The 22,961-nt window shown below is 50.5% G+C and overlaps 2 long non-coding RNA genes across 3 annotated transcripts in view; both read right to left on the minus strand.

Annotated features, from left to right (window-relative positions):
* The window catches only part of LOC146052830 (uncharacterized), a 258,656-nt gene that overhangs the window by 196,448 nt on the left and 39,247 nt on the right, over positions 1-22,961 (minus strand). The window contains exons 3-4 of one of the 2 annotated variants that reach the window (XR_014467684.1): positions 3,691-3,891; positions 3,285-3,476 (exon numbers count right to left, since the gene is read on the minus strand). The exons of the other annotated variant lie outside the window; for it this stretch is intronic. This is a non-coding gene — a long non-coding RNA (uncharacterized LOC146052830). The remainder of the gene's footprint in view (positions 1-3,284; positions 3,477-3,690; positions 3,892-22,961) is intronic. 2 annotated transcript variants of the gene reach the window in all.
* The window catches only part of LOC146052829 (uncharacterized), a 34,116-nt gene continuing 24,913 nt past the window's right edge, over positions 13,759-22,961 (minus strand). Inside the window, exon 3 of the long non-coding RNA XR_014467683.1 lies at positions 13,759-16,172. This is a non-coding gene — a long non-coding RNA (uncharacterized LOC146052829). The remainder of the gene's footprint in view (positions 16,173-22,961) is intronic.

Here is a 22,961-nt window from a genome sequence, read left to right on the forward strand (position 1 = left end):
TGTAGCCAAATATATAAGAGATATATAACCACACACAGGGATCAGCAGCCTCATAACTCCTCCTACTCCTTCCCTTAGCTCCCCCACCTCCTCCTCATCTACTCTCCATCCTCCGCTCCCTCCTCCTCTCCTCTCCTCCCCCCCTCTCCTCCCCCACAACCTCTCTTCAGCTTCCCTTCCTCCGCTCCTCCTCTCCTCTGCTCCTCCTTTCCTCTGCTTCCCCTCCTTTCTTCTGCTTCCAATCCTCTTCACCCCTCCCCTGCTTTCCCTTCTCCTTGTCTCCGCTCCTCTTCTCCTCAGCTACCACATCTCTTTCCCTCCTCCACTACCCCTCCTCCTCCTCTCCTTTGCTTCCCTCCTGCTCACCTCATCTCCTCCGCACCCCCTCCCCTTCTCTCACTTCTCCGCTTCCCCTCTCTTCCTCTCCCCCTCCCCTCTTCTCCTGCACTTCCCCTCCTCCTCACCCCTCTCCTCTTCTCCTGCTCTCCCTTCTCCTCTCCTCCTCTACTCTCCCTCCTCTTACTCCTCCTCTTCTCTGCTCCCCTTCTCTCTCTCCTCCCCACCACTTTTCGTCGGAGGAGGAGGAGCATTTCAATCGCTGCTGATCATGTACCATGCAGCACCAATGACAAGAGGTACACAGTGCCTTCTGTGCTACTTCTCTACATGTCCGCTTCTCTCCTCCTCCACTCCTTTGCTCCTTCTCTGATCCCCCTCCTCCACTCCTTTGCTCCTTCTTCTCTGATCCCTCTCCTCCTTCCCCTTCTCCTCTCCCCAGCTCTCCCTTTGCCCTCTTTTGCTCTCCTCACCAATTTCCCCACACTTTTCTCTCTCTGACTGCCAGTGAACCTGTGCTGGGGTACAGGAAGAGAAGACCCAGCGCCGGGGAGATGGAGCAGGAAGAGATGACTAGCACAGAAGAAGAGAAAGTGCAGCAGACCCAGTCTGCCCAGGAGCAGGGGCAGCAAAATCATCGCTACCATCGCTGCTGATTGTCACAGGAGGTACCCAGCACCAGCTTGCACTGCGCTCCCTTCTCTGCACCTCCTCCATGCCTCCTCTCCTCCTCCTCTCCCCCTCTTCTTATCTGCTCCTGCTCTCTGTTCTCCCCTCCTCCTCAGCTCCCCAACCACCTCCTCCGCTCCCCCTCCTCCTTTCCTGTTTCCCCCTCCTTTCTTTTGCTTCCAATACTCCTCACCCCCTCCCCTACTTTCCTTTCTTCTTTCCTCTCACTCCTCAGCTCCCCTTCCTCTTCTGCTTCCCCTCCTCCTCTCGCTTCCCTCCTGCTCACCTCCTATACTCCGCACCCCCTCCCCTTCTCTGCTCCTCCACTCCCCCCTCCTCTCCTTCACTTCCCCTCCTCCACACCCCCTCTCCTTTTCTCTCTCTCTCTCCACCCTCTCTCTCTCTCTCCACCCTCTCTCTCTCTCTCCACCCTCTCTCTCTCTCCACCCTCCACCCTCTCTCTCTCTCCCTCTCTCTCTCCACCCTCTCTCTCTCTTTCCACCCTCTCTCTCTCTCCACTCTCTCTCTCTCGCCTCACCCTCTCTCTCTCTCTCGCCTCACCCTCTCTCTCTCGCCTCACCCCCCCTCTCTCTCTCTCTCGCCTCACCCTCTCTCTCTCGCCTCACCCTCTCTCTCTCGCTTCACCCTCTCTCTCTCTCGCCTCACCCTCTCTCTCTCGCCTCACTCTCTCTCTCTCGCCTCACTCTCTCTCTCTCGCCTCACCCTCTCTCTCGCCTCACCCTCTCTCTCTCGCCTCACCCTCTCTCTCGCCTCACCCTCTCTCTCTCGCCTCACCCTCTCTCCACCCACTCTCTCTCTCTCCACCCTCTCTCGCCTCACCCTCTCTCTCTCTCGCCTCACCCTCTCTCGCCTCACCCTCTCTCTTTCTCGCCTCACCCTCTCTCTCTCTCTCCACCCTCTCTCTCTCCCTCTCTCTCTCCACCCTCTCTCTCTCTCCACCCTCTCTCTCTCTCTCTCCACCCTCTCTCTCTCTATCCACCCTCTCTCTCTCCACCCTCTCTCTCTCCACCCTCTCTCTCTCCACCCTCTCTCTCTCCACCCTATCTCACTTCACCCTCTCTCTCTCTCACCTCACCCTCTCTCTCTCTCGCCTCACCCTCTCTCTCTCGCCTCTCTCCCTCTCGCCTCACCCTCTCGCCTCACCCTCTCTCTCGCCTCACCCTCTCTCTCTCTCGCCTCACCCTATCTCTCGCCTCACCCTCTCTCTCTCCTCACCCTCTCTCTCTCTCTCGCCTCACCCTCTCTCTCTCTCGCCTCACCCTCTCTCTCGCCTCACCCTCACTCTCTCTCACCCTCACTCTCTCTCTCTCTCTCGCCTCACCCTCTCTCGCCTCACCCTCTCTCCACCCTCTCTCTCTCGCCTCACCCTCTCTCCACCCTCTCTCTCTCTCTACCCTCTCTCTCTCCACCCTCTCTCTCCCATTCCCAGCAGTCACCTCTCTGGTCACATCCCCCTGTGTTGCTGTATAATGCCCCAATCCCAGCAGTCACCTCTCCGGTCTCATCCTCTGGTGATACTGTATAATGTCTAATTCCCAGCAGACACCTCTCTGGTTACATTCTTCTGATGTTACTGTATACTGTCCCATACCCAGCAGTCACCTCTCCGGTCACATCCCCCGGTGTTACTGTATAATGTCCCATTTCCATCCCCCCGTGTTACTGTATAATGTCCCAATCCCAGCAGTCTTCTCTCCGGTCACATCCCCAGGTGTTACTGTATAATGTCCCATTCCCAGCTGTATCCTCTCAGGTCACATCCCCCGATGTTACTGTATCATGTCCCATTTACAGCAGTCACCTCCCCCGGTGTTACTGTATAATTCCACATTCCCAGCAGTCACATCTCTGGTCACATCCCCCGATGTTACTGTATAATGCCTCATTCCCAGCGGGCACCTCTCCGGTGTTACTGTATAATTCCCCATTCCAGCAGTCACCTCTCTGGTCACATCCCTCGGTGCTAATGTATAATGTCCCATTCCCAGCAGTCACCTCTCCGGTCTCATCCTCTGGTGTTACTGTATAATGACCCATTCCCAGCAGTCACCTCTCCGGTCACATCCCCTATTGTTACTGTATAATGCCCCATTCCCAGCAGTCACCTCTCCGGTCACATCCCCCGGTGTTACTGTATAATGTTCCATTCCCAGCAGTCATCTCTCTGGTCACAACCCCCGATGTTACTGTATAATGTCCCATTCCCAGCAGTCACCTCCCCCGGTGTTACTGTATAATGACCTATTCCCAGCAGTCACCTCTCCGGTCAGCAGCTGGATGATTTTGTTGGTGAGTTTCAGGATCTTATGGTCATTGTCTCTCTCATTTATCAATGAGTGAGGTTAAGGCACAGTCTTGGAATCCTGGGTCCTGATCCCTCTTCTGAACACATAGGGACGGCTGCTGCTGGGTGTCTCACATTCACCGTCCTTCTTCGGTGGCACATAATCCTAAGTGAGGAGAAAAATGTTAAATCAACTGCACTGATGGTATAGCAGCTCTCATAAATGCAAAGGTTCTGAGGGGTAAAAAAGAGCGATGGGATAAGTTTATACGAGTGACACCTGTAAAGTAAAAATGTATTAGTAAAATAATGTTTACACTCCTTTTGGAGGATGTGAGGTGAGAGAGGGAGATTGTCGTAATGTCCCTACTAACCCTAACCTTACAGAGGCAGCGGTATTCCTCAGCTCAGTTGCTGTCCGCTTCTGGGTGGAATCTTCTGTTGCGGCTTTGGTCCCGGGGCGCGGCTTGCTGACGTCAGCGACTGGCGTGTCGGTACTTCGGGCAGCAGCAAAGTCTCCAACCTGTTTCATGCCTCGCTGGGCACTTTGTCAAGGTGGGGTGACTGATAGAAGTTGCTCCCTGTATGTAAGGAAATGAAGTAGAAATTCACATCCAATTTTAACATTTTGTGTATTTCCAAAATGTAAAGAAATAAAAAAAGTTTGGACATTTTCCGAGCAACAATCTGGTTGGAACAAATATTTTAACGACATTTTGGGTGTCACGAACGGTGAAACGGTGTCAAGGCATGCATTATATGTAATAGTAGAGTGCAAGACTAATAAAAACACTAATAAAGAGATTACATCTCCATATGTGCCAAAGTGGTTTGTGCAAAATGCTAGTGAACAGCTAATGAACCCAATACACCAATCATGTCCAAACTATGGCCCGCCAGCTTTTGTGAAACTGCAAGTCCCATCATGCCTTGCCACAGTTTTGCTATTAGGGAATACTAAAACTATGTCAAGGCATGCTGGGATGTGTAGTTTCAAAACAGCTGAAGGGCCACATTTTGGACATGCCTGGAACATACGCTCAGTGACAAACAAGCTTTAAAATCAAAGTCAATTGTTTGGTGACCCGACTCCCAGGCTGCACCTCACCTGGATTTCTCCTCGCACCCTTCACGCACAGTAGGGCAATAAGCTGCATCTAGTTTATTTAGGGCGCAAAAATGCAGCCGACAAGACCAGGGCAAGTGCTGCGAACAATTCATTAGCTCCCACTACATTAGGCAAGAGCTACGGGTGCACAAAACAATTGAATCACCATTATATGTTGTTTAGCACCTTACATAAATTATATATATATTTTTTATTATTATTATTTTAATATGCAGTACAGTAAGACCAGCAACCCTTACCACCAGCATAGCTCTGCCCCAACACTCATGAAGCACCGCCTACATGTTTTGATTGGCCCACAATCCAATCAGTCAAAGAAAATGGATCACCATCAATAGGTAAAAACATTGATGGTCATCCATTGCATAGTATGCCACAATCAATGGGCAGTTGCACTATTGTCATCAATTGCAAAGACGTCCATCCCTAAAGCTGTGCACACACAGTGCAAGTGAGCCTCTGCGCTAAGTTTGCAGTTAAGCACAGATGGCTCAGCATTGTGTGCTGAACAATCTGTCACGGCCAGTGTTCTCTGGTGTGAGAACACTGGCGATGACTAGATTTATAACTGGATGCAGTGTAAATCTAGTCAGGCAACAGCGACGCGCGGGACCGCGCAATCGTCATCACCAGAGGGTATACACGTGGAGTGATCCTTTTTTCATTTCTAAGCGATCTAGTCAGATCACTTAGAAATAAATGAGTTTTGGGGAAAGGGGAACGTGGGGCAATCAGTCGCACAGGTTTTATCAAAGCAGTATTGTTCTCATTTACCCTCAGTGTATTTGTACATCGGTTGGTTAACCGTGAGTAGGGAGGGTGTGCTACCACTGGACACAGGTTTGACAATTTTTGGAAAGAAGAGAAAGTATGTCTCTGTGTGGTGCACAGGTTATTAAGAAAGTAAAATTTAACTTTTATTTGGATATGTTTAAAAGAATGTAGCGAAATATAGACAGACAGTGACACATAAAGACACACACAGTGTAGGTTTAAAAAGGATAGAAATCCTTACTCAGTGTGATCCAACTCAATATCCTCCTAGATGTTGGTTAGATTCTATGTATTAGTAATAATGGTTTATTGTACAGTTTTCCACAGTGGAATTTTGTGCGTTTAAGTCGCCTATTACTGATCTGCTGGTAACAAAATTATCTGGGTTTATGTTCCCCTGTGATGTTACTGATCAGATTACTTCACATCACAAATAGGGTAGGCAATATGGTGCCCCGCGGGTCACCCCTCAAGCGGTGCGTGTCTGGTGAGATCTGCCACCTCTGCACCAGCACTGCGCGCCGCAAATGAGAGGGAGAGCCGCGTCAATGAGGACGTGTACCCTGCAGAGGAGCTCCGGCGTTTTAGAGTCAGCGCCGGAGATCTCCGTCTGTTAGGAGTCAGATCTGAGCGCTGCGGACGTCACGCAAGTAGCGCCTCTGACTGAGCGGTCCAGTGAGAACTGGCATACCGCTCCGACTAAACGATTTTAAGCTAATACAGATCAAAATACATGTAATAGGGATAGGGGAGAGGAGGAGAGCACACTGAGTGGACCTAGACACTCAGTGTGCTCTCCTCCTCTCCCCTACTTTCTCACTTAGAAATAAGCCTCATATCCCCCTGGGCGGGATGTATTAATGTACATCACTGCCCCTCGTCTGCCAGCCGCCGCGATGCTACCACATATGTACTAACATATGCGGCTAGCATCGGGTTGCGGTGACGGAGACCCCCGCGATACCTGTAATGTGGTGTGCGGGGGTCTCTGTCACATCCTGGCGGCTGTCAGTGTCCCCCTGCCTCTCCTCCTCCTCCCTACAGCCGGATGTCCTCCCGGCTGTGACACCTGCTGGGGGAGGAGGAGATCGATGGAGGACGGGAGGGGGGGGGAGGTCGCAAGGACGGTGGGCGGCGATAGAAGCCCATAGGCATCTATAGGGTATCGCCACCCAGAGGTGGCGATACCCTGCCAGGCGGAGACGGGGCGGACGGGTAATGGTACATAGGGAAATGCGGTAAAACCCCCGTTTTACCACATTTTCCCTTTAGTACATCCCGCCCCCTGTGTGTATGCCCCATTAGGATAGTAGATAATACAGTATACACTTTAGACTACAGTATAACTAATGTGACAATAATCCCTGTATAACATACCTCCCAACTTCTGTGTTGGGGAAATAGGGGGTGGGGCGTATGCAAATGAGGGCACAGCTTATGCTAATTAGCCGCGACCTCATTTTCATACGAGAATAGACGCGGTACTTGTGTAGTTTCACGGCCCCGGAATTGCAGAGGCTCGCATGCCGCTCTAGCTATGAAACTTGGCAGCCTGCCAGGTAGCGTAGCGCTGCGCGTGCCAAATGTAATGAAGTGTATCGTGTAAAAAACAGACAAACGGGGCTTAAAAACAAACAAACGGGGCTTATAAATCGCACACCCCGGCACATCGCACACCCCGGCACACCGCTGGTGTTCCCAATGTAGACGCTAACTTATTTAGCGTCTCAATTCACACTCCCGGCACTTCGGCTTAGACGTGCGCGGACAGCGTTACGTAGTCAGTCAGGGAGCTACGCAGTTTGCGTAGTCAGTCAGCAGTAGCCCTGTATGAGACACTGAGGTGAATGTGTTCCTGAATCAGCCTCACTATCCACGCTCACCCGAAGCGTGGAGAGCCCCGCGAGGGGCGGCGGTACGCGTCCTACGACCTTTTCATACCCCCACTATCCACTTCGGCATGGAGTTGAGAATAGAATAGTGTGGCGAGCGCAGCGAGCCACAGAGCCCGAAGCGTGGCGAGCGCAGTGAGCCGCGCGAGGGGACAGGCATACCTTCACAGCTATCTGCGTCCCCTCGCGGGCTTCACAGGTGTCAGCGTCCGCTCGCCACGCTTCGGGCTCACGCTGACACCTGTGAAGCCCGCGAGGGGACGCGGATAGCTGTGAAGGTATCAGCGTGCGCTCGCCACGCTTCGGGCTCGCTGCGCTCGCCACACTATTCTATTCTCAACTCCATGCTGACGTGGATAGTGGGGGTATGAAAAGGTCGTAGGACGCGTACCGCCACGCTTCGGGTGGCCGTGGATAGTGGGATTTACACGGTCCACAGCTGTGGCGTCCACTAGTGGCACTGAGGGTGGGTTTCAATAGTGTTCCCCTAGGGCCACCTAAATTTAAATGCTTTTGCGTCTAAATTTAGATGTACCCCTTCACCTAAGTAAATCCAGACGCATTTGCGTCTGGGTTTACAAGCCCCAACACCTTTGCGGCTTGCAAGGCGCCTGTATTCTAACGCTTTAGCGTCTGAATCCAGGCTTTCCGGCTTCTTAGCGGCTATCTATGTGACTCGAGATTCAAACGCAGTTGCGTCTGAATCTCGAGTACAGTTTAGAAGCGCCGGCATCGCTGTGCCGGGGTGTGCACTTTAACATACCCCCGTTGTCAGCGGTGCCCAGGCGCTGCCTATTTCACTGTGGAACTACAAGTGCCACAGTGACATTGACCTGTCAGCGCTGCTGCTGGCCGGCAGCTACGCTGTTTACATACAGCTAGTGCGGCACAAGCTCAGTCAGACAGAGCTAGAGGGGCACGCGCACGGTTAATCAGAGCCTCTGGCAGGCTGCCAAGTTTCATAGCTAGAGCGGCACGCGAGCCTCTGCACTTCCGGCGCCGTGAAACTACACAAGTACCATAGACGCTGTGCGCATGCGCACAGCATCTATTCTACTAGATTGGGGGTCTCCCAACTGCCACCCCCCGCAGCGGGACAATGCCTGCCGTGGGTGGGACAGCGGGACAGGACCCGAAAATCGGGACTGTCCCGCTGTAATCGTGACAGTTGGGAGGTATGGTATAACCATCCAGCAAGCAATCCCGTACATGTACTTGGTGTCACCTGAACGCAGCAGTGATCCCAGCCTATATACAGTATGCCCAGTTTTCCTACATCTGCACTAATGGCTACGTGCAGTTTGCTAGCCTGTACGGTTTGGCGCACCTGTATCTCACCACATTGGCATGCCGGGCACATATTTACCATTACACTCACATGTGTTTATTATCATAGAACATAGCAAAGCGCGCATATCTACTGCAGCAGAGAGAGAGAACATATGGTATACACACAGAGGCTTTCCATAGATTATAATCTGGTCTATATACACCTGTGTCACACTTTGGGAAAGCAGATAGATAATATACAGTGTATAATAATGCAGACAGCACTGGGGCTGAGATATTACAACCTGAGCCATAGAGTAGCGCTGCTGAGGATACACTGGTATGCCCATACACATAGATATCCCCAGTAGCACCATACAGCAGCCCTGTGGGAGTCACATACATGACCAACATACAGACTGAGCTCCAGTCCTCACCCACAGGTTGCTCAATGCTCAGGGGGTGTTCTGCACATGTGCACTTACCAGCCGCTTCTTCTACGCAGGGGCAGAGCGTCCATGGCGTCCCAGTCAGTGACTGCCTCCATCAGAGCAGCCGGGGCAGAGTGCTCATGTAGGGGGAGCAGCAGTGATGACGATGCAATATGTGCCAGGTGTAGTTCCAGCAGCTGCCAATAGGTGGCGATGGTGCGGCACAGCGTGAATGACGTCACTGCATTGTAGCTACAAGATACACGGACAGTCCGTGTATGAGTGGCTGGTACAGTGGCGTGTACCGTTAGTTCAGCGTTTGGGACAGCCACTCAGGCTGAGCCACCACGGGTTCGAATCCTCCTCCAGTGTCTGCTGTTTCAGGGGCGTGGGGTGTAGCGCCTTCGGATCCGGGAGCAGCCTGAGTTTTTGACTCATCCACTGATACCACAATATTTTCTGCTCAAACTACATAATATTAATAATTAGCCACCATATATAACCAGGAGGAATAACTTTAAGTGGGGGCAGGACGGAGACTGTGTACAGACCAATTACCATTACGGCTGCTCTGATGGAGGCAGTCACTGACTGGGACGCCATGGACGCTCTGCCCCTGCGTAGAATATACAGTTTATTCATTGGCACAAAACAGCAAAATAGGTTAAAATTAAAAAAGTGCATTAAGAAAAAGTGAATAGAAATTGGAGCTGTGTGTCCGTGTCGCTGTACACTTATACAGTGGCCGTGTCAGCAGATTTCCACATACACAATTTTCTTTAATAACTCATGTCGACCTATTCCTGTGTTGACCTTTTTCATGCAGCCTTTTGGATTGTGTCGACCATTTTCAGCGTCAATTTAAACCAGGTCGATCTTTTTCATATGTAGACCTTTTCACTGCAGACCAATAGATCTAATTACTGTCGACTTAATGACCCTCACCCCTGGTCACAGCATCTATAAACTGTTATGTAGGACAGGAGACAAGTCCCGAAAACGAATAGCATTCCTCCCAACTGTCCTGATTACAGTGGTACGGTCCCGCTATTTGGAGCCTGCCCTGATGTCCCTTGAGGGGAGGTGATCATGGCTGCTCTGCTTTGTGGGGCAGCCGGTGATTGCTGGATAGGTGCAGCAAGGAGAGACGGGGCTGGGTACGCTGGCAAAGAAGATGGAAAACCCGGGGCCTCGATGCCCGGTCCCGCCCCCGTTGCACATAGCCCCGCCCCTTTCCAGGGCCAGCTGCATGCAGGTCCCACTGATCTATTGGTAAAAGTTGGAAGGCATGTTTGATGTTCTGTGTATACAATACATTCCTTTTTCTTTTTTAATAGTAGGATCGGCAGCAATTAGCTGCATGCTCTGGCCTTCGTCTGCGGATCTTCACCTCCAATGAAGTGTATGGCCTTTGTCAAACATACATAAAAAAAAAAAAAAAATGATACCCGATCTATTGTCTGCGGGCGCGGCCTGACGGGCAACCCGTACAGACAGACGTGATTCTAGTCTGGCTCTAAACACAGATATTTCTCCATTCCCTGGAGAGAAATTGGCCTCACACTCCTTGCTGAAACAGGTAAGGATCATATGGTCGACCTAAAGATTGTCGACAGTCATTAGGTCAACATACTGCAAGGTTAACATGGGTCAAGGTCAACAGGTCATTTGGTCCAAAAAAGCATTAGGTCGAAATGGTCTAGCTCAACATGGGGTTTTGTACTTTTTTTTTTTACCCGAATGCCGACACAGTCAACATGGACACAGGATTAAGTGCACCGCATCCCCTCGCATGTCTGGCTGTGCTTGGCACTCTATGTTATTCTCCTACCACACCCTAGTGCAGGCATTCCCAACCACGGTCCTCAAGGCACACCAACATTACAGGTTTTAATGATATCCAGGCTTGAGCACAGGTGACTTAATTAGTACCTGTGATTTGGATTAATCCATCTGTGCTGAAGCCTGGATATCACTAAAACCTGCACTGTTGGTGTGTCCTGAGGACCGTGGTTGGGAACGCCTGCCCTAGTGGATGGTAGGGCATGAAATTCCGCCTGTCGGCACATGTCGGCTCAAAAAAAACAAACAAAATTCCAGTGAAAAACCCAGTCGACCTAGACCATGTTGACCTAATGACCTGTCGACCTAGACCCATGTCGACTTTGCAGTATGTCGACCTGATGACTTTCGACCATCTGATACCGCTGATACCGGTTAATAGATAGAGGTTATCAATCCGCACGGCCTGTAATTGGTATAGCTATCTCACCCCTGCATTACTATATTAAGTATCAATTGGTAATGGGGGAGGCGCACCCAGGAATATGTATTAGACTTGGAAGCAAAGAAAGATAAAGTATTCCTACAAGGGGCAATCTAGGTTAGCATATATTAATGTTCTGATTAATGTTATAGGTACATTAATAAAGTGACCCAAGAAACAGAGAATTGGCTAAAACATGATGTTTATTGATTCATTTATTAAGGACAGCGAAATATTAAAAACATAAGTGAAAAGTGATAAATGTGAAATAAAGTGCATTAGAAAAAAAATTAAAATAAGTCTGTTACGTGTGTGTTATCGGTCATAGCATGTGTGTCTGTAATACTGTTATTAATCTCCACGCAAATATCAATTATTGCTCTAATTAGGCAGTCTTGTAAATTCATTATCAAAGGGACATGTGCACGTTTCAAGATGACGGGTGCAGCAAAATTGTTAGGAATAAAGGTGCGTACACACGGGGCAATATGATCGCTAGCAATATATTGCTCAGCAATCATATTGCCCAGTGTGCCGTTTTCATCTGCGACCAGAGATGGTCGCAGATGAAAATTTAAACACTGCTGGGTGAAGAGGCAGGGGATGTCGCTGGTCGGAGGAGCATGAAAACGGGAGCGCGCACCCGGCGATTTATCGCTGGTGCACACTCCAATCACTGGCAATATGGTTGCTCAGCGACCATATTCCCAGCGATTTCAGCCCCTATCGCCCCCGTGTGTACACAGCATAATCTCCCCCGGATGACGTCAGCGAACTGGGACCAGGGCGGTCTTTTTGTATGGGCTTAATGGGCACTTGCTCTGGGGCCCCAGGTGTATAAGGGCCATACTCTGATAGCTGAGGATCCCCTTTTTCCAGGGATACCAGAATTTTGAAAATCGGCCCTGGGGAAATTGAGATATCCAACTTCAAAGCAGCAGTCCACATCTGACCTGTTAATTGCACTTCCCAGTCAGAATTCTCAGGTTCTCTCTGACTAAGGCTGGTTTCACACACTCCGGCTCCTGCCGGACGGTGAAATCCCGCACGGCCAGGGAGCCGTGCCGCACACACTAGTTGTGAATGGACACTATTGTGTCCATTCACACGGGACGGCCACGGCCCGGCCGCACGGTTGCAGCCGAATCCCGCCACTGGAAGGGACGGCTGCCGGGCTGTGGCCATCCCTTCCATGATAAACTAGTGTGTGAGGCACGGCTCCCTGGCCGTGCGGGATTTCACCGTCCGGCAGGAGCCGGAGTGTGTGAAACCAGCCTTAAGGTGCCCATACACGTCTCGATGCGGGCGTGCATTTTGAGCTTAAATAGCACGCATCGCATGCCTTGTACATGCGTTGTGCATGCAATGCGATGAAAAGCAAGTACAAAAGTATGTGCAGCACATACTTTTTGTACAGTGCGATGAGATGCCGCGGGAGCGCGCATCTCAAAGCACACATTGCACCCGCCGCATTGGAATGTGTATGGGCACCTTTAGAGTTTTTCTGAGGAGGGGAGAATAGGTAAGGGTCCCAGTGCATTGCTTTGCCCAGGGGCCTACACTGCTGTTACGACGGATTCAGTATGAAATCCCAGCGGTCGGGATCCCGGCGTTCAAAATCCCGACGCCGGAATCCCGAACGCCGAAATCCTGACAAGGGGGGCACGTGGATCGCCCCCCCTTGCGGGCTCGCTGCACTCGCCACGCAGCAGGCCCGGTGCCTTGCTACGCTCGGCACGCTAATTTATTCTCCCTCCAGGGGTGTCGTGGACACCCACGGAGGGAGAAAGTGTCGGGATTTCGGCGGTCGGGATTCCGGCATCGGGATTCTGAACGCCAGGATTCCCTCCAACGGGATTTTAACTGCATCCCGTTAAGACAGCCCTGGCTGGGACTGAACCGTTTCAAAGTCCCGGTGCGACCCTGCATTTTGCGATGTGAAAGCTGTATCAGTGTGTCCGGTCATGTACTTTGACTATTCATGATCCAGCACTGAGATTGACTTATTTGTGAAGGCAGGAGAAATATTTTCATGGTCGCCAACCATCGAAGGATTTCTCCTGTAGCAGTGGAATACGAGGGCAAGTGTCTTTGTTACACATCCCCTTGCATTGTAGGGAGGGGAAACGGTGGGAACCGGTATTCGGCAGGACGGCCTCTCTAGCAATCAGGCACATCCCCTGGTGTTACTGTATAATGTCCCATTCCCAGCAGTCACCTCTCCGGTCACATCCCCCGGTGCTCCTGTATAATGCCCCATTCCCAGCAGTCACCTCTCCGGTCACATCACCAGGTTTTACTGTATAATGCCCCAATCCCAGCAGTCACCTCTCTGGTCACATCCCCAGGTTTTACTGTATAATGCCCCAATCCCAGCAGTCACCTCTCTGGTCACATCCCCCGGTTTTACTGTACAATGTCCCAATCCCAGCAGTCACCTCTCCGTCACATCCGCCAGGGTTACTGTATAATGCCCCATTCCCAGCAGCCACCTCTCCGGTCATATCCCCCGGTGTTACTGTATAATTTCCCATTCCCAGCAGTCACCTCTCTGGTCACATCCCCCTGGTGATACTGTATAATTTCCCATTCCCACCAATCACCTCTCAGGTCACATCCCCCTGTGTTACTCTATAATGCCCCATTTCCAGCAGTCACCTCTCTGGTCACATCCAACGGTGTTACTCTATAATGCCCCATTCCCAGCAGTCACCTCTCTGGTCACATCCCCCGGTTTTACTGTATAATGTCCCAATCCCAGCAGTCACCTCTCCGTCACAACCGCCAGGGTTACTGTATAATGCCCCATTGCCAGCAGCCACCTCTCCGGTCACATCCCCCGGTGTTACTGTATAATTTCCCATTCCCAGCAGTCACCTCTCTGGTCACATCCCCCGGTTTTACTGTATAATGTCCCAATCCCAGCAGTCACCTCTCTGTCACATCCGCCAGGATTACTCTACAATGCCCCATTCCCAGCAGTCACCTCTCTGGTCACATCCCCCGGTTTTACTGTATAATGTCCCAATCCCAGCAGTCACCTCTCCGTCACATCCGCCAGGATTACTTTATAATGCCCCATTCCCAGCAGCCACCTCTCCGGTCACATCCCCCGGTGTTACTGTATAATTTCCCATTCCCAGCAGTCACCTCTCTGGTCACATCCCCCCGGTGTTACTGTATAATGTCCCATTCCAAGCAATCACCTCTCCAGTCACATCACCCGGTGTTACTCTATAATGCCCCATTTCCAGCAGTCACCTCTCTGGTCACATCCAACGGTGTTACTCTATAATGCCCCATTCCCAGCAGTCACCTCTCCGGTCACATCCCCCGGTGTTACTGTATAATGTCCCATTTCCAGCAGTCACCTCCAACGGTGTTACTGTATAATTCCCCATTCCAAGCAGTCACCTCTCTGGTCACATCCCCCAGTGTTACTGTATAATGTCCCATACCCAGCAGTCACCTCTCCGGTCACATCCCCCGGTGTTACTGTATAATGTCCCATTTCCAGCAGTCACCTCTCCGGTCACATCCCCCGGTGTTACTGTATAATGCCTCATTCCCAGCAGTCACCTCTCTGGGGTTACTGGATAATGCCTCATTCCTGTATAATGTCCCATACCCAGCAGTCACCTCTCCGGTCCCATCTCCCGGTGTTACTGTATAGTGTCCCATTTCCAGCAGCCACCTCTCCAGTCACTTCCCCCGGGTCACTGTATAATGCCCCATTCCCAGCAGCCACCTCTCCGTTCACATCCCCCGGTTTTACTGTATAATGTCCCATTCCCAGCTGTATCCTCTACGGTCACATCCCCAGGTGTTACTGTATAATGTTCCATTCCCAGCTGTATCCTCTACGGTCACATCCCCCGGTGTTACTGTATCATGTCCCATTTCCAGCAGTCACCTCCCCCGGTGTTACTGTATAATTCCACATTCCCAGTAGTCACCTCTCTGGTCACATCCCCCGATGTTACTGTATAATGCCTCATTCCCAGCGGTCACCTCTCCGGTGTTACTGTGTAATTCCCCATTCCCAGCAGTCACCTCTCCGGTCACATCCCCCAATGCTAATGTATAATGACCCATTCCCAGCAGTCACCTCTCTGGTCACATCCCCTTTGTTACTGTATAATGTCCCATTCCCAGCAGTCTCCTCTCCGGTCACATTCCCCTGTGTTACTGTATAATGCCCCATTCCCAGCAGTCACCTCTCCGGTCTCATCCTCCGGTGTTACTGTATAATGTCCCATTCCCAGCACACACCTCTCTGGTTACATTCTTCTGATGTTACTGTATACTGTCCCATACCCAGCAGTCACCTCTCCGGTCACATCCCCTGGTGTTACTGTATAATGCCTCATTCCCAGCAGTCACCTCTCAGGGGTTACTGGATAATGCCTCATTCCTGTATAATGTCCCATACCCAGCAGCCACCTCTCCAGTCACTTCCCCCGGTGTTACTGTACAATGTCCCAATCCCAACAGTCACCTCTCCTTCACATCCCCCGGTGTTACTGTATAATTTCCCATTCCCAGCAGTCACCTCTCTGGTCACATCCCCCCCCCCGGTGTTACTGTCTAATTTCCCATTCCCAGCAGTCACCTCTCTGGTCACATCCCTCCGGTGTTATTGTATAATGTCCCATACCCCATAATCCTAAGTGAGGAGAAAAATGTTAAATCAACTGCACTGATGGTATAGCAGCTCTCATAAATGCAAAGGTTCTGAGGGGTAAAAAAGAGCGCTGGGATTAGTTTATACGAGTGACACCTGTAAAGTAAAAATGTATTAGTAAAATAATGTTTACACTCCTTTTGGAGGATGTGAGGTGAGAGAGGGAGATTGTCGCGCTTTCCCTACTAACCCTAACCTTACAGAGGCAGCGGAATTCCTCAGCTCAGTTGCTGTCCGCTTCTGGGTGGAATCTTCTGTTGCGGCTTTGGTCCCGGGACGCGGCTTGCTGACGTCAGCGACTGGCGTGTCGGTACTTCGGGCAGCAGCAAGATGGCTTCTCCTCTCCTTAAGTCTCCAACCCGTTTCATGCCTCGCTGGGCACTTTGTCAAGGTGGGGTGACTGATAGAAGTTGCTCCCTGTATGTAAGGAAATGAAGTAGAAATTCACATCCAATTTTAACATTTTGTGTATTTCAAAAATGTAAAGAAATAAAAAGTTTGGACATTTTCCGAGCAACAATCTGGTTGGAACAAATATTTTAACGACATTTTGGGTGTCACGAACGGTGAAACGGTGTCAAGGCATGCATTATATGTAATAGTAGAGTGCAAGACTAATAAAAAGACTAATAAAGAGATTACATCTCCATATGTGCCAAAGTGGTTTGTGCAAAAGGCTAGTGAACAGCTAACGAACCCAATACACCAATCATGTCCAAACTATGGCCCGCCAGCTGTTGTGAAACTGCAAGTCCCATCATGCCTTGCCACAGCTTTGCTATTAGGGAATACTAAAACTATGGCATAGCATGCTGGGATGTGTAGTTTCAAAACAGCTGAAGGGCCACATTTTGGACATGCCTGCAACATAAGCTCAGTGACAAACGAGCTTTAAAATCAAAGTCAATTGTTTGGTGACCCGACTCCCAGGCTGCACCTCACCTGGATTTCTCCTCGCACCCTTCACGCACAGTAGGGCAATAAGCTGCATCTAGTTTATTTAGGGCGCAAAAATGCAGCCGACAAGACCAGGACAAGTGCTGCGAACAATTCATTAGCTCCCACTACATTAGGCAAGAGCTACGGGTGCACAAAACAATTGAATCACCATTATATGTTGTTTAGCACCTTACATAAATTATATATATATTTTTTATTATTATTATTTTAATATGCAGTACAGTAAGACCAGCAACCCTTACCACCAGCATAGCTCTGCTCCAACACTCATGAAGCACCGCCTACATGTTTTGATTGGCCCACAATCCAATCAGTCAAAGAAAATGGATCACCATCAATAGGTAAAAACATTGATGGTCATCCATTGCATAGTATGCCACAATCAATGGGCAGTTGCACTATTGTCATCAATTGCAAAGACGTCCATCCCTAAAGCTGTGCAAACACAGTGCAAGTGAGCCTTTGTGCTAAGTTTGCAGTTAAGCACAGATGTCTCAGCATTGTGTGCTGAACAATCTGTCACGGCCAGTGTTCTCTGGTGTGAGAACACTGGCGATGACTAGATTTATAACTGGATGCAAATGTGTAAATCTAGTCAGGCAACAGCGACGCGCGGGACCGCGCAATCGTCATCACCAGAGGGTATACACGTGGAGTGATCCTTTTCTCATTTCTAAGCGATCTAGTCAGATCACTTAGAAATAAGCCTCATATCCCCCTGGGCGGGATGTATTAATGTACATCGCCAGCCGCCGCGATGCTACCGCATATGTACTAACATATGCGGCTAGCATCGGGGTGCGGTGACGGAGACCCCCGCGATACCTGTAATGTGGTGTGCGGGGGTCTCCGTCACATCCTGGCGGCTGTCAGTGTCCCCCTGCCTCTCCTCCTCCTCCCTACAGCCGGATGTCCTCCCGGCTGTGACACCTGCTGGGGGAGGAGTAGATCGATGGAGGATGGGAGGGGGGGTCACAAGGACGGCGGGCGGCGATAGAAGCCCATAGGCATCTATAGGGTATCGCCACCCAGAGGTGGCGATACCCTGCCAGGCGGAGATGGGGCGGACGGGTAATGGTACATAGGAAAATGCGGTAAAACCCCCGTTTTATCACATTTTCCCTTTAGTACATCCCGCCCCCTGTGTGTATGCCCCATTAGGATAGTAGATAATACAGTATACACTTTAGACTACAGTATAACTAATGTGACAATAATCCCTGTATAACCATCCAGCAAGCAATCCCGGCGGGTGACATGTACTTGGTGTCACCTGAACGCAGCAGTGATCCCAGCCTATATACAGTATGCCCAGTTATCCTACATCTGCACTAATGGCTACGTGCAGTTTGCTAGCCTGTACGGTTTGGCGCACCTGTATCTCACCACATTGGCATGCCGGGCACATATTTACCATTACACTCACATGTGTTTATTATCATAGAACATAGCAAAGCGCGCATAGCTACTGCAGCAGAGAGAGAGAACATATAGTATACACACAGAGGCTTCCCATAGATTATAATCTGGTCTATATACACCTGTGTCACACTTTGGGAAAGCAGATAGATAATATACAGTGTATAATAATGCAGACAGCACTGGGGCTGAGATATTACAACCTGAGCCATAGAGTAGCGCTGCTGAGGATACACTGGTATGCCCATACACATAGATATCCCCAGTAGCACCATGCAGCAGCCCTGTGGGAGTCACATACATGACCAACATACAGACTGAGCTCCAGTCCTCACCCACAGGTTGCTCAATGCTCAGGGGGTGTTCTGCACATGTGCACTTACCACATACTTGCCTACTTTTGAAAATTAGTTTCAGGGAGATTATAGATTGCACTGAAAAGCATTGTGCAGAGCACACTTGAGGGGGCGTGTCACAATCTACCCAAGGGGTGTGTCTATCTCCATATATGGGTGTGTCTACTGTGACCAAGTGGTGTGTCCTGCAGCGGCACATAAAAACGAAAGTACAAAGCGCAGTACTGGCTACACACTGATCTCTCAGCTACATTACACGGAAGGGCTACTCCCTGACATCACAGCTACATTACACAGCATGACTGACATCACATAGCAGGGCTACTCATTGACATAACACATGAGGGCTCATGCTGACATTACACAGCAGAGCATAATACTGACATATACATCATTATATAGAGTATATGTGACATACTATACATTTGGTAGACTTGTGGTTGTTTTTTTTTTTTAAACAGGGCACCTTGGGGGGGTTTAAACTAGACATCTCATCTGCAGGTCCCACCCTATTAGAATATGAGACAGGCGGAATCAGGCACAAACAGAGAGAAGTGAAAGAGAGAAAGCGTGTGTGTGCGTGCGCGCGAAAGAGAGAGATAGAGAATGTCAGGGGGGGGGGTAAATGAAGGAAACGTGAGGAGGAGAATGAGAGAGTGTCAGAGTGTGTGAAAGATAAGAGATAAATAATTTGGCTGTCAGGAAAAGTGAGGGAATGGCAGAAAGAGTGAGAAAGTGTCAAGGATAAAGAGAGGGTGAGAGAGAGAGTTCCCAGGACTGAGAGTTGCTGGAGATGATATAATTGGGGTGAAAGAGAGAGTGAGTGTCACGGACAGAGAAAGGGGCTGAGAGAGAGGGGAGAGAGAAATGGGGTGATAGAGGGTGTCAGAGGGGCATGAGAAGAAGGGGGTGACAGATGATGTCAGGGATATAGAGAAGGGGGATAAGAGAGAAGGTGTCATGGATAAAGAAAGGTGCTGTGAGAGAGGGAAGAAAGAAAGAAAGAAAGAAAGGGGATGAGAGAATGTCAGGAATAGAGAGTGGGTGAGAGAAGGTGTAACGGATAGAGGGCTAAGAGAGAGAAGGGGGAGAAAAAGAGAGGGTGTCAAGGATAGAGAGATGGGGGATTGAGAGAGAGAGAGGGAATAGAGAGAGGGTCTCAGGGATAGAGAGATTGGGGGGGGGGGGGGTGAGAGTGAGAAGGCGACGGAGATAGAGAGGGGGTGAAAAGGAGAGGAGAGTAGGAGGTGAGAGAAGAGACCGAAAGGGCTGAGAGAGGGTGTCCAGGATAGAGAGGGGGAAGAGAGAAAAGGATGTCAGGGATAGAGGGTGAGATGTACTAAGCCTTGAAAAGTGATAAAATGGAGAGTGATAAACCACCAGCCAATCAGCTCCTACCTGTCATTTTTCAAACTGTGGCATGGCATGTAGGAGCTGATTGGCTGGTGGTTTATCACTCTCCATCTTATCACTTTTCAAGCTTAGTACATTTGGCCCAGGGAGGGATGTATTAATATACATCGCCGCCCCTCGCCTGCCAGCCGCCACGATGCTACACATATGTACTAACATATGCGGCTGGCATCGGGTTGCGGTGATGGAGACCCCCGCGATACCTGTGATGTGGTCTGCGGGGGTCTCCGTCACATCCCGGCGGCTGTCAGTGTCCCTCTGCGTCTCCTCCTCCCCCTGCAGCCGGATGTGCTCCCTGCTGTGACACCTGCTGGGGGAGGAGGAGATCGATGGAGGACGGGAGGGGGGTTCGCGCGGACGGCGATAGAAGGGGTATCGCCACCCCTGCCAGTCGGAGATGGGGCAGAAGAGAGCACTAACCAGGCAGCATGGAGGTGACTGTGAGGAACTGCTGCCAAGTTGCGTCCATGCCGGAGTCATGTCCTGGGAAAGGAGACAGCAATGAAGAATGTACATCTAAAATAGACGAACCAGAGGCTCTAACCTCAGTGCCGTGGGTAAAGGGGGATGTGATGAGAGTTAGCAGGAGAGGGATACATTTGTGGAGTGGGTAGGTGGTCAGGGGGATGTGAGGAGAAAGTTAGGAGAGGGGTACCTGTGAGGGAGGGGTGTCAGGAGTGGGATGTGAGCCTGTAAGCATGGTGACTGACACACTGCTTGGGGAGGGGCCATGTGCTGTGTTCTTCCCACAGGACTACCAGCTATCCTTTCAATCCCCATCCCCATTTATTCTAAACTTGCGCATGCGCAATCCACATTGTAAGAGGGGGCAGCTTTGGGGAATACTGGCACTGCGCTTGGGCTAAAAGCAGGAGCCTCCTGCAAAATGCAGGAGGGAAGGCAAGTGTGCCCCCCATATAACACACCGTAGTACATTATAACACCCAGTACATTATACACCCCCACCCCATATTGGACCTAGTACATTCACATATACAACATAGTATATTATACACAGCTCCCCTCCCCCATATTGCACTCAAAACACACAGCACATAACACAATACTAAATTATACACAGACCCCCCACAACCAGTGAGCACACGTTATATTACACACACACCTGACCCCCCCATACACACATTATATACAGCCCCCATTCCCACAGCACTCACTTGGCTGTGTTCTTCCTTCCAGGCAGTGCAGGAAGTCATCACATTACAGGCAGAAGACGAGGAGCTGTGAGACTAGAGCAGCTGCAGCCTGCAGGACTGACACACATGGAGCCTCAGTGTGGGGGCGGGGCCAGCCTCAGGAAGCCCCGGTTGCTATTTCTCCTTCTCCCAGTGCACAGACAGACAGTCTGGACTTCCTGTCTGTGTGCCCAGCAGCTCGGCCCCCGGCGCTACCAACAACTACCCAGCGGTGCGACTTCCCGATACAGGCCCCACCCCCGGCCAGTTCAGGACGCGCGCATGCGCAGTCCAAATTCAATGGAGGCTTACAAAAAAACCGGGAGGAAGGAGGGGGATTGCGGGGCAGCGGGAGGCTCATGCAAAAATCGGGAACCTCCCGCTGAATGCGGGAGGGTAGGCAAGCCTGCTGTGACTGCTGACACATATTCACACGCACAATATTTGTTTTCACTTTATTCCTTTAAGAGAGGGCACCAAATTCCAGCTTGTATCCATGTGACCGGGATGAACTTACAACCCTGCCCAGCGATTTCATCGGTGGCTGGGAGCCGACTTCGGCAAGTGCAGAAAATGTAAACAGTATGCCCCAATAAAACTGCATTTAGAACTACAGTAACATTACCTTTTTAGCAGGTCTGTTAAGGTGCCCATACACAGTGCGATGCGATGGCGCTCCCACAGGCATCGCATCGCACAGTACAAAAAGTATGCGCTGCACATACTTATTGTACTGCTTTCTGATTGCATCACACGCAAAACGCATGTGATGCGATCCAGCCCATAACGGGTGCAATAATCGCGCCGTGTATGTGCGGCACTGCTGAGGTGGTGGGCGGAGAGAGTTCCGGCAGGTCGGGAAAAGACGGGCAGCGTGTGAGCGGTTGTTCAGACGCTGCCCGGCATTAGACTGCCCATGCGCAATCCCGAAATTGGAGTGGAATTGAAATCTCAGACATTTTGGGGACCAATCCCGGGATCCCGCCGATCCCAGGATTGGCCACCCTAGACTAATGTAAACAAGCGTTACATGGACGTGTGTCATTATATAGGTATAGTAGCCGTCCTTCCGCCCCTCACAGCAGTCATATAAAGCTGCTACGTGTGTACTTCCGGCTATACTGAGCAGACCCACTCACGGACAGGTTAAGGACTATGGGCCAGATGTACTAAGCTTCAAAAGTGATAAAATGGAGAGGGATAAACAGCCAGCCAATCAGCTCCCACCTGCCATGTCACACGCTGTGTTTGAAAAATGTCAGGCGGGAGCTGATTGGCTGGCTGTTTATCGCTCTCCATTTTATCACTTTTAAAGCTTAGTGCATCTGGCCCTATAACCGGTCTGTGTCTGCTGTCACCAAGCTATTCTCCTCTGATTTAACATAACATTAGTTATCTGGCCTCCCTTACTGGACAACCAAGGGGAAAACATCACCTAATTCACCAGAATACAGATCTCCATAGCTGATTATATAAATGCCAGTAACAAATATGGCCGCCTGGCCTCAGTGTGTTGGCAGGATCAGCCATGTTGCTGTCCCAACTGTAGCAATTTGTCAGTTGGTGTACCTGACACTGAAGAGAGAAGCTGCTTCTGGAAGAGAGAGCTAGTTTGCTGCGACAGCTAGTGTTGTACTCCCAGCAGATTTCTACAGGATCCCGCTATTCAGAGCCCCATAACACCTGAGCTTTACTGGACATTGTTTGTTGTGGTTATTGTGCTTATATTTCAGATCGAGATGAGCAGAAGAGAGTTACGGCGGCTCCAGGAGGACCAGAGGAGATGGAGCCGCCAAGGAGATCAAGGTAAGTGAGCTATTGGGGCAGTTAGTCCAATCTAAGGGGGCAATTTATAACAGCAGGGA

This window comes from Crinia signifera, unplaced genomic scaffold, assembly GCF_055691185.1.
Source record: "Crinia signifera unplaced genomic scaffold, ASM5569118v1 HAP2_SCAFFOLD_126, whole genome shotgun sequence".
NCBI classification, from domain to species: domain Eukaryota; kingdom Metazoa; phylum Chordata; class Amphibia; order Anura; family Myobatrachidae; genus Crinia; species Crinia signifera.